Source organism: Lycium barbarum, chromosome 8, assembly GCF_019175385.1.
Source record: "Lycium barbarum isolate Lr01 chromosome 8, ASM1917538v2, whole genome shotgun sequence".
Taxonomy (NCBI): Eukaryota; Viridiplantae; Streptophyta; class Magnoliopsida; order Solanales; family Solanaceae; genus Lycium; species Lycium barbarum.
The window spans coordinates 84,559,858-84,569,088 of NC_083344.1; the positions used below are offsets into that span (position 1 = coordinate 84,559,858).

Here is a 9,231-nt window from a genome sequence, read left to right on the forward strand (position 1 = left end):
GAAAATCACATCGAACTTTCTAAATCGGATAAGGTAAAATGCATAGTAAATTTTTTTTTGAAATATTCTTTCAAATCAAACAAATACATATAATCATACAGAATCCAGTACATAACTCAGACCTACATATCGGCTGATGGAGCCGCTTATGTCACGCCCCGAACCATGGCCTGGACGTAACACGGCACTCGGTGCCTGACTACATGTGACCGAGCGAACCACATGACTTGCTGAATCATCATGATGCATAACATAAGCGGAATATAACGTGAATGCATGATGAGCCTTTATAAAACATAATAAGTCATAATACTTAATAAAGTACTTGTTTAAACATGAGTGAGCCAAAATGGCTATGCGACTTCGATTATCTGACATGACATAACTGTCTGTTCTAGTCTATGAAACCTCTATCATGAGTCTGACTGAAAAACATACTTACTGGGACAAGGCCCCCAGCATACCTTTAGATGCATAATTAATCATAAAATAAAAGTTGACTAAACCCCGAACGAGATGGGGCTTACCAATAAGCTGATACGAATGCTGTCCTACTGAGCAGATGTGTCGTCCTGTATATTAGTACCTGCATCGTGAAATGCAGGTCCCCGGGCAATAAAAAGGGGACGTCAGCACATTGAATGTACTGGTATGTAAAGCAACCGGAAGAAACAACATGGAACATGGAATAACATAGTAAGAACTGAAATTGAAAACTTGGACATGAACATGAGCATGAGCATGAGTACAAAATCATGAAATTTAAAACTGAAACTGAGTACTGGAAGCATGAGATAGTCTGTAGTAATCTGTAATAATCTGTAATACCGACATAAACCACCACGGGGAGGAGCGTGGAGTCTGATCTCTGCCCGATCAGCTAAGCCATCTCGTACCTTGCCGGGGCACGAGACATGAACATAACATGAATGGATCCAAATCCCTCAATGGGGAACATATGAAGGAATCGTCCTACTGGGCGGAGCGATTCTTATCCTACGTTGGCATACGTAGTTTCAGGCTATCTGAGCCTTCTCGGTATTATTACAACTCCCGAACATGAAAATAATATAGTTGGCTAAGAAGCCCATGACTTTCGTGAATTAACTTGTACTTGTCTTGAAATCATGATTTCACGAAAGGACTTGTAAACATATTTTCATGAAATAACTTGTAAACTTGATCATGAGAAATACCATAATGCATAATCATACGTTTGTAGTTGACTTGAAAACATGCTTGTAATTTGTAAAATAACATTTTACAATTTCATATAAACATCATGAGAACACATGAGGAAGAATTCATGATTCATGGATTAAGCTAGGATTCCTAATGTCCGAAATGGAGGTTTAGGAACACAATAACGAACATATATACGGAATTCATGTACATACATACATACATAATTACGGGCTACCAATACATTGGGTTTAATGCCCTAGGAGTTGAACTTCATAGAATTTACTAAACGGATCATGGGGAAGAACATAGAAGTTCCCACATGTGGATGGAAGTTCTACATACCTTAACCTTCCGCTTTTGGGCGTATCACAATGTCCTTCACCCCCTTCAACTTCAATCTATAGCATACAAGTCATAGGGATTCTATATTAGCAACAATATCCATGTTTTGTTCATCTAAGCATTTTATCAAACACTTAGTGGGCATGAAGCTCTATAACCCCCATTAATGGTGTTTTCTTCACCAAATCCCCATTCTTTTACTTCTAACAATTTCTACAATCTCAATTAGGTGTAATTAACATCATTCTTCACCACCCATATGAATACAACAATCCCAAACCAACAATCCAACAATTCTAGCATAGTCCATATAATTCTCTTCAACAAACCCAATTATTATACTCCCAAGAATTCATCAATTCATAACTATAAGTGATTAGGGAGTAGAAATATTACCTTTTGGGTAGTCACCACGAAATCAACACCCCCAAGTCCGATCTTGGGCTTAAAATGACGACAACGACTTGTACTACACTTTTTCCTTCACGAGCTTTGGGATTCGGGGCCTTAAACTTGGTTGATTTTCTACTTTCTCTCTCTAATTTCCCTTCTCTCTCACTTCCTCTCTCTAAAATCTGAATTTGGAGAAATAAATGGGCTGCTAGGGTTATATTTCCCTTTTATACCAAGGGAAAATGGGTTTGACCCAACTTGAAAACGGGTTGAGACCTTGCTGTCTTAAAACGTCCATATCTCCTTATCCCGACGTCTCCTGTGAACCCACAACCTATGGTTGGATAGGTTTTTCAATTATCTACAACTTTCGTTCTTTGAGTTTTCCCAAATTCCCAATTTATGATAGGGTTATGGCCTCCCGAAGTCAGGTGACCCGAAACGTATATACGGACCAAGATACGGTCACTGTTACGGTCCCGTAACACGAGGTACGGACCGTAACTTGGTACCGTACCTTGGTGACAATTTCCAGTGAGGTTCTGGAAATTTTCGGGACGTTACGGTCCACTGTTACGGACCGTAACACGAGATACGGCCCGTAACGTCACCGTTACGCTGGCAGTATTTCCAGCGAACAGGCTTCGGTAAAATGGGCATAACTCTTTGCACAGATGTCCGTTTGACCCCCGTAAGATACCGTTGGAAAGCTATTTCAAAGGGCTACAACTTTCATCAAGGAAGTTTTCTCAAATTCCCAACGGATTTTCATGAAATTTGACTGGAAGGCAGACGTATCAAAAACTTTGCCGATTCTATAGGATTTCAAGTGCCTTACTATTAGCCATATTGAGACGATCATATCTCCTTGCTCCGATCTCTGATTGGCTTGATCCTTATATCGTTAGAAAGGTATTTATACATACTACAACTTCATTGATAGTACCTTCCAAAATTCCAAACCGATCAAGGAGTTATCGCTGCCCGAAATAGGTCTATCAACCATTTTCGCAAAACGTTCAAACCTTCCATGTTTCCACTAGAACTCTAATGATATGAGCTTAAACTCAGTCCCAAAATGCGGGGTGTTACAGCTTACATACAAACAACCAATACTCACGACACTGTCTGCAAAGTCTCTAACATAATCCAGAACCATAACATACGGACTCTGACTCGGCAGCACTCCAGAAGCAAATGGAGTTTGCTAACCCCGCTGGATCATCTTCTGTAATAGCTTTAGCTCATCTGGGAGTACCTGCGCGGCATGAAACGCAGCCCCCGAAGAACAGGGGGTCAGTACGAAAATGTACCGAGTATGTAAAGCGAAAATATCACAAGTATAATCATAGCCCGGACCAGAAGCACAGAAATATATACAGAAGTATAACAGGCATAACCGAATCCAAATCCAAGACAGACATACCGAGTCCAACTGACAGAATCATCGCACAGAGCTGGGGCACAGATGTAACTGATACCATCATAATCAGAGACAGGTACAGAATGGAACAGACTGAGTCGTGGTCCGGTTCAGATTACCAGAAGTACAACATACCGAAACGTAATTTAGCCGGACAGACAGAAGGGTAGCGGACAGAACCATAATCTTATCAGACAGACCAAAATGTACGAATAGAATCATAATTGTATCGGGCAGACCGAGGCGTAACGGACAGAATCAAAATCCAGACGGACAGACAAAATCATACTCCAGACGGGCAGATAGAATCATATTTCAGATGAACAGGCAGAATCAGATTCCCGACGGATAGACAGAATCACATTTCAGATGGACAGATAGAATCAGATCCCAGGCGGATAGACAGAATCATAATCCAGAGTTATATAGAGTCATATGCCATATCAGAACGCCGTAGCGTATCGGATCAGATGTTGCCACCTGTGAATCATATGATGTTTACAAAGAGTGTGCCACCTCGAGCTCAGCCCAGTACAGTGGTCACACCATACACAAACATATCGTATCAAATCATATCAGATCATATCAGAATACGCGTCTACAAGGGGTATGCCACCTCGAGCTCGGCCCAGTACAGTGGTCATCCCATGCAGAAACTGCCCGTTTTTCCCGCTCGAGCTCTGCCCAGTACACGGGTCACGGACCAGTCTCGGGAGCTCGAGCTCCGCCCAGTACACTCCCAACGCGTCTGCCTGGTATCAAATCACACAGTGCAGATACTATCCGCTTTGGGGATCGAGCTCAGCCCAGACCACCCCTCACGGTTTTATTTCAGAACTCCATAGGCAACATAGGGAAATGGCGCACGACAGCATAGCTTGGTCCGGCTCAGTGAATAGACATGGTAGGGCTTGCACGAACGGAGTAGTGAGAGACCAGATACACATATTTTCAGACTCGAAGATACAAACACTTATTGACATTGGAGGATTCTAGACGTAATTCGGAACGATCAGAATTGATGTGTGAAATTTACGGATACTTTTACCACATAATCGTCACGAACGTTTCAGAGCAGATTTCAATCGACGAATCAGTTCAAGGAGTCGGACAGTAGTCATAGAGCATGTACATAACTTTTTAGACGACGCGATAGAAGGTATCAACCCAAACATCTGGAGTAATCTTACGTGTCCAAACATTTATAAGACTGGTGAGAGTGATTGAACGTACTATCGGAATATTCGTAACGGATTACTCGACCAAAATATTCATGTCCGAATACTTATATCAAAATAACTCTAGCGGAGTAATTGTATCGGAACACCTATGCTCGGATACTCATGTCAACAAAAGGGCATATGGTCGACTTGTCATAATTCGCGCGATCAATAACCGGCCCGGGGACCTGTGAGCGATATCAAAATAATGGGCACGAGTTGAGTCATAAACGGCTAAATCAATTTATGAATCGGAATAGCTATAGGGCCCCATATGGTCATATGTCGGCCCGTTAGTCCAACTAGTCTGAACAAGTAGTCATTACGGGGTTTGTTTCACAAAAGTTCTCCCAAAATTATGTTTATATTTCAAAATGTAATTTAGAATGTCGAAATACCCCCTTTTTTTTTTATAAGCTTGATAAAATCATAGGTTGGCCCAATAGTCAAAATAATTCGGATAATTAATCAACGGGGTTCATTTCACAAAAATATTTCCAAAATGGTCGTTGTGGTTCAAAATATAGTTTAAGATATCGTGGCGACCAAAACATTATTTTATGATAGTCAAATTCATAAACGAAAGTCCTTTTCCGGCGTTATGCCGAGGTGAACCTTATAGGGCAAACAAAAGGGTTTCGGACTTAGCGGGCCCACCTCGGGTCAAGTCGAGGTGGCGGACATGATTTACGGACATTTGAGGTCTATGGAGTCATACATAAGGGTTTCGAAGCGATCCGACTATGTTTGCACAAGTTTCGGACGTTTGGTTACTTTCTAGCCAAAATAGGGTCCTTAAGCTTCAATTGAATTGAATGAATAGTAGTCATTTTCTAATTCGGATTTCAAGGAGCAGAATTTGCTCCCGGGGTTCCGATATCGACCTAGCATACTAAGACATGCCAAAAGAAGAAGTGGGGAGCCTTACATACCTTTCTTACTTCGTACGCTCGATCAAACTCGATTCCCGTTTCGTCCAAAATCTGCAATTGGTCATTGTTACCAATTAGAATTTTCAAGGCTTAAGAATGCACTTAACTTCATTTTGTCTACCGAAATTTCGGCAGCATCTCCCCTATAAATATAGCACCCCCGAGAATCATCTCGGCTCAAATAGTAGTAACAACAACCCAACAACATCAACAATGTCCACAATCACCACAATATTGCACAATATAAGGCAACTAGTTCTACTTTCCGACACAATGCAATAACGTTCATTCCGACTTCACATTTCCAAACTAATCTCAAATTTTCATATTCATCATTAATCAAGGTCATCACCATATAGTTTAAAAGCATTTCATATCGTTTTCACAAAATATTCACACGATATACAAAATATACAATTTTCCACCAAAACCATATTTCATTCAAAACTCCTAATCTTTGGCATACATATACATAACATGTTTCCATCTTCCAAATCCACCAGTGATCATCATAATTGTATCCTTACAACTCCATTTTCATAATGTCATAAAATCATCATAAAACGACATAAACTTCTACTTCCCATTTCAATGCAAACTTATATCATTTCATCTTCATTTACATTGCAAGCATCACATTAACACAATTAACATATTAAACAAAGTGATTCATTTCCATTCCAATTTCAACATCACACGGCCACACTCCATTTTTCCCAACTTCCATCAAATTCATGCAACTTTCATTCTCAATATACATTCCATCCTACACACAACTAGAATGCAACATAAAATTCAACTAATCACACCTATACAATAACACACACACACACGGCCACATTCTATATTCCATACCCACTTTGCAAACATCCATTTTTCCACACTTTCTACTCATTTCCATATACTACAACACAAACAAACCTTTATAACATAATAATATGGAATGAATTCTTACCTTTTCTCTTCAACTTCTTCACTCAAATATGTTCTCCCATTGAAGAAACTAGTGCCCTTTCTTCCCAAATAATTGCACCATGTTGTAGAGGGACCTTGAATTAGTGCAAATACCACAAGAAAAATATTTTGGAAGCAAGATTTCAAGGGGGTGAAAGTGAGAGCAAGGGGCCGAATGCCCCTTCTCTCTTGCTCTCCTTGTTTTATTTCCTCTCTTTGGCTTGTTTCTTGAACTTTCTAATGGATAGTGACCCTTATATAATTTTTGCACATGGAAAATTATTAAAATCATGGGTTGGGCCATAGCTTTGGCCGGCCACCCCATTTCTTTTGGGCCTAATTTTATCCCTTATTTTGTGAGCCCAATTCCAAAGAAATCTTATTTTTTTATAATTCCCGAAACTAATTTCCGAAGTTCCAATTTTGCCCTTGGCCTTCCTCCGTATTCCCACACCAATATTTTTCATGAACAACACTCACCTATGTGAATTCCTATCAACATATGACCTCATTCCTTGCAAATCAAAATCATTTCGAATTTTCCCGAACATGCGAAAGTACGGAATATAACAACTATTGGGAAAACAATACCATTAGCATGTGTGTACGGACGTGATACTAACTCGGGTTGCATTACATTTTATTTACTCATATTCTTGTGATAGAGGTGATACTCGTCTTGGCTACACTACATTGAATCATGACTCATTCTGGTGATTTCATAGTTGATTTCCCTTATTTTTGAGCTGTTGTGTTTGCACGTAATTTCATGGTCTTGTTTGATAAATGAAGGGAAGTTATGTTGAAGTGATCCCACTTAGAATGGTTAAGGTTGGAACGTACGGGAGAAGTATTATCGTCAGTCGCATTGCTTGTGCTTACTCTTATTGCATATTTGATAGATGATTACTAACTGATGTCTATTTGAGTTGTTATGCTGTCGAGTCTGCCTATCAAATTATGAGTCCGTCATATCGTTAGAAGGAAAGTAAGGTTTAGTGATTTCAGTTGGACTGGGTTAATACGAAGGTTGTTGTCCTGACTTAGTTATTATTGAGGATTAGGTGGTCTAGGAGTTTTTCTTGAGCTGAAACAAATTGTTGCCTGTTAGTCTTTATTTTCCGTTGTTACGTTGATGTGTTAGTGGTAGAGGAATTCGAGCGAGCTTATGACAGAACTGTTACCTTGTGTAGGATTTATAAAGGTGTTACGACTGTACTTATATGTTTATCTGGATTGATTCTATATTATACTGCGTGAACTAATCTTAGTCGGCCTATGATGCTTATCAGTACGTGTGGTGTACTGATACTACTCTTGCTACATTACTTTTGCGGTGTAGATGTGTTTTAGGGTATTGCTTGAAGGTTTCGTTAGCTGCAGTGGCGGATATCTTCCTACAGTTTCTGTGTATCTCATTCCAAGGAAGAAGTTGTGTCATTTTATTTAAGTTTTATTCCTCTATGATTGTAAAAGGTCTTGTACATGTCTAGACTAGGTCATGGGAAATTAAAGTGTGACTTTTGATTTGTAAAGAGCGTCCTTTATGTTGTCATACTTATAGTTCATTTTCAGCAGTTATTAAGTTGTCAAATGATTTTAATAATGGGTTGGTTGGTAAGGGTTCGCCTGCCAGGTGGGATAAGGTAGGTGCCCGGATAAACTGTAAATTGGGTAATGACATCTGGCAAAGTGATGCTATCTCATCTTGTGTTCTCCTGAACAATGTTGTATCATTTGTCACCTTATTGTGCCCTCTCTTTAACGAAATTGAGATGTTATTTGCTAACACCAATTACTTCTTTTGTAATTCAATTTTCTCTTTCTCAGCGGCTAAACTGATTACTTATGGCACTCCGTGCCTTGGTTCCTTATTTTCTAGGTAATGGATCTTAATAAATATTCTTACTCAAAGAGAAATATGATAGGAGCTTATACTCTTATGACTTCTTAATGTTAAAGCATACACAGATTAATTACGGAGGAGCTTGAGCTCCGTCTTTCCAAGATTAATTCTACTATTATCGGCTTACTCTTGCAAGTAGGTAATCATACTATTTACTGTTATTTTCATGATGATACATTTATTTATGTGGCTTACTATATTTATAAGCTTCTTATGTGAGAATTTGAGTTTTATAGCTAAGATTTATAGTAGTATGTAGAATTGTCCTTTCGAACTTCAACTATTGCATGTAACGTTGGCCTATAGATATATTGTTTTCTACATGTTAGGATGTGGACAGTAGAAATAAGTTTATCTTCTTTCCTTTCCATTGGACATGGAGTTGTCAGTTTACTGTGTTGCCAGATTAATGTTGCATCTGGTCTCAGGATAACTGCATCCTTATATGAGAAATACTGAGAATGAGTTCCTATGTTTATCTATTCATTTTAATACCTATGGTGCAAGTACTAACTTTTTAGGATCAATAATTTTTAAGAAGCTAAGATGTTTTTTGAGAAGGGAAGCTAAGATGGTTTTCAAAGTCATTTTTTATCGGTAAGTTGGTTTGGTAAATCATTATGACATAAAGAGTTAGATTTGATGGAAATCTGCGTACACTTGTGGGTAACATTTTGTCTATAGTGTTAGATATATTCTTACACAATAGCTTAAGAAAAAAACCTTGTCAGTTACAGGTTTTCAACGTTTTGGGGACTGCAATTAGACCTTAAATACAACTTACTATTCCTTTGGGATTTTGTTAAAGTTTGATAGTTATCATTATAATGTACCTCACAGAGTCCAACAATTATAGTTAGTAGGTATTAACCAGCC

The 9,231-nt window shown here is 38.9% G+C and overlaps 1 long non-coding RNA gene across 1 annotated transcript; it reads right to left on the bottom strand.

Moving 5' to 3' along the window:
• Nucleotides 1-282: 282 nt before the first annotated feature.
• On the bottom strand, nucleotides 283-2,090 carry LOC132605122 (uncharacterized). Its single transcript, XR_009569044.1, has 2 exons — nucleotides 1,924-2,090; nucleotides 283-1,583 (listed from the first exon to the last, which is right to left on the bottom strand). It is a non-coding gene; the product is annotated as an uncharacterized LOC132605122 (long non-coding RNA).
• Nucleotides 2,091-9,231: the final 7,141 nt, after the last annotated feature.